Source organism: Mus caroli, chromosome 17 (genome assembly GCF_900094665.2).
Source record: "Mus caroli chromosome 17, CAROLI_EIJ_v1.1, whole genome shotgun sequence".
NCBI classification, from domain to species: domain Eukaryota; kingdom Metazoa; phylum Chordata; class Mammalia; order Rodentia; family Muridae; genus Mus; species Mus caroli.
Window position 1 is genome coordinate 22,736,457 of NC_034586.1, and position 2,929 is coordinate 22,739,385.

General features: G+C 49.3%; 1 pseudogene; it reads right to left on the minus strand.

Annotated features, from left to right (window-relative positions):
• Positions 1 to 1,322: 1,322 nt before the first annotated feature.
• LOC110284348 lies at positions 1,323 to 1,888 on the minus strand (annotated as a pseudogene).
• Between the last annotated feature and the right edge of the window lie 1,041 nt (positions 1,889 to 2,929).

Genomic DNA, 2,929 nt, shown 5'->3' on the forward strand with positions numbered 1-2,929 from the left:
GGTGTTATAAAGCAATCAAGACATTTTAACAAGTAAAACGTTCATGACCTAAAAAACGCTGTAGTAAGTTAAAGGTCACTTGGGGCTAAAGAGAGAGACTTTTTTTTTTTTTTTTTTTTTTTTGGTTTTTTTGAGATAGGGTTTCTCCGTGTAGTCCCGGCTGTCCTGGAACTCACTCTGTAGACCGGGCTGGCCTCCAACTCAGAAATCTGCCTGCCTCTGCCTCCCAAGTGCTGGGATTAAAGGTGTGCACCACCACCATCCAGCTGAGAGAGAGAGATACTTTTTCCATGTGCTTTGGGGTCCAGGTGTGCAGTGCTTTTGATCATTAGTGTTAGCAGAGTCTCGGGCCTGCCCTGCCCTCCATGCTCTTGAATGGACTTACCCGTAGCAGCTCCAGCCCAGCCGTGGGCTCTATTCACTGTGAGTGCCCTAGGTAATGCATCATTTGAAAATCTATCAGTCAGTCAGCTAGTCAGTCTCTGTCTTTCGGTCTGTCTGTCTGTGTGCACAGGACAAGTGTGTCTTTGCCTATTGCTTTCTGTTTTATTGCCTTTAGAGAGGGTCCTCACTGACTGGAAGGTTCCTTGTTTTTGTTAGACTGGCTGGCCAGCAAGCTTGCAAAAGCCACTGTTCTCTGCCACCAACACTGGGACTCCAGGCACGTGCAGCCATGTTTGGCTTTTTTGTGGTTTTGTTTTGTTTTGTTTTGTGACTGGGTCTCCTTATGTAGCCCTGGCTCCCTGGCACTCCTGAAGCTTGTTATGTAGACCTGGCTGGCCTCAAATTTACAAAGGTCAAGCTGCCTCTGCCTCTCAAGTGCTGGGATGAAAAGCACGTGCCAACCACACCTGGCCTTTGAGAATGGCTCTCACTCTAGTTTTACTGTACTTAGGTATGGCTACTACACAGATACAATTATTTTACAGTTACTTCCAGCATTCTTTTTTTTTTTTCTATTTTCACCCTTTATTTGGAAAACAGGGCAACATTTAAGTTTTAGATTTTTTAAATGAATTAACCTGGTAATAAAAAGTATGGCCTGAATTTGGAGAGTAAGTGGTTTTCCAGTTTGGGGTGCAAGATCATCTCCAAAGGAGAAGAGAACATATACTCAGTGAGCCACCAAGGGGTTGGCTTCCACTCACTGAGGGCAAGCAGTGCAGTCCAGGCTAACCATCCATGATCTTTTTCACAGCAAATCAGAGTCTCCAATTGTTCAAAATAACTGTAGATACAAAACAGAAAGCAACTCCAGACTGGCTTATAAATTGATCTGGATGACTATGAAGTGTCCCCCATTCCTGAGGTGCCAAAAATCTTCAGAGTGACTGTTGGAGCAGGGAACCTTTCATGTGCTCCCAGTTGTTATACAGTGCATAGAGACTGGTGTCAGTCCTGCCAGGCCACCGCGTGCTATTCCTCGAAGACCACCTGTACATTTATACAACATCCCAGTCATGGTTCCAGCTGCTACTGTGTTGAGGTCATCTTCTGCACGCCGTGTTTTTTCAATGATAACACCAAAAGCACTATAGAGCAAAGCCAGGGAGCCTAGAGTATTAGTCCAAAGTGCCCCTTGCCTAGTCACCATATTCAAAATCTGTACATTTCTTGGTTTGGACCAGGCCATGCTCTGGGTTTCCTTCAATCCTAAAGGAAGACCGTTCATTGCCCCGAATGCGGCCCCTGTCATGCAACATCCTCCAATGTAAAGAAAGCTAGTTCAAATCTGCCTCGGGTTTTATTAGCTCCAGTTGGCAAAATAAATTCATCAGTATCGCGGGACGCCGGCCAAATCAGCGTTCGAGTAACCCGCTCCTCCCACTCCAAAGAAGCCAGCTAACCCGCTGGTGGATTTGTTGCTACTTCCTCCGCCACCCTCCATGAGGTCGCAGCAAACGGTGGTGGGCTCGCCACCACCACCACGTCAGGCCGGGGACTTGGGGACTTGTGCTCGGCCGTGGCTGCGACAAGCAACAGCAGTCTACTTCCAGCATTCTGTACAGAAACATGCTATGCAGGTTTGGAGCCCAAGTACAGTCCTGGGTCAGACCGTTGGACCTCTCTATCCAGCTTGTCTCCTAGGCTACAGCATGGAGCCTAGATGTACAGCACACTCCATGATGGTTACATAAGAAAGAAAGAATCTTGCAAGGCTAAGGGAAGAGTGCTGGCCTAGCACCCATGAGGCCTGGGTTCTAGTACTGAGAAAGGAAATGCAGTGAGGAGAGAGGGAGGGAGGCAGGAAGGGAGGGGAGAAGGGAGGGAGGGAGAAGAGGAGAGATGGAGGGAGAGAGGGAGGGAGGAAAGAAAAGAGGGAGAGAGGGTGGGAGAGAGAGAAGAAGGGAGGGAAGGAGAAGAGAAAGAAGGAGAGAGGAAAGGAAGATAGAAGGGAGAGAGGGAGGGAGAGAAGGAGGGAGAGATGGAGAGGGGGGAAAAGAAAGGGAGGGAGGGGAGGAAGGAGAGAGGGAGGAAGAAAAGGAGGGAAGAGGGGAGAGATCCTTTACTACAGGATGAAATCTGCCAATTTGCTAACCACAGTCCTCTCAGAGTGTGGACCCATGGAGGATACATGACTATTTGTGTTTCTTGGCTGTGGGACTCCCTTCCAAAATGACCTGTTCTGGCAGATACAAGGTCTGCTGAGAGGGTGAGCATGTCAGAAGGCTGGCCAGGGGAGGCCAGGGGAGGAGGGTCTGGGACCTTTGCCCTCAGCTGTACCTTTGTGAGTTCTGCTGGCTGGGACCTGCCAGGCAGCCTGTCTCTCTGGTCACCAACACCTCAGCCTGTCAGGAGGAGGCTCATTCCCTCTGCTGAGTACAGACACTGCAGCCCCAGGAGGGAGGGAACACAAAGGCCATATCTAGCCCTAGTCTCCTGCTGTGGAGCTGTGTCTACAGTCTGGGCTCAGATGACAGAGACAGAA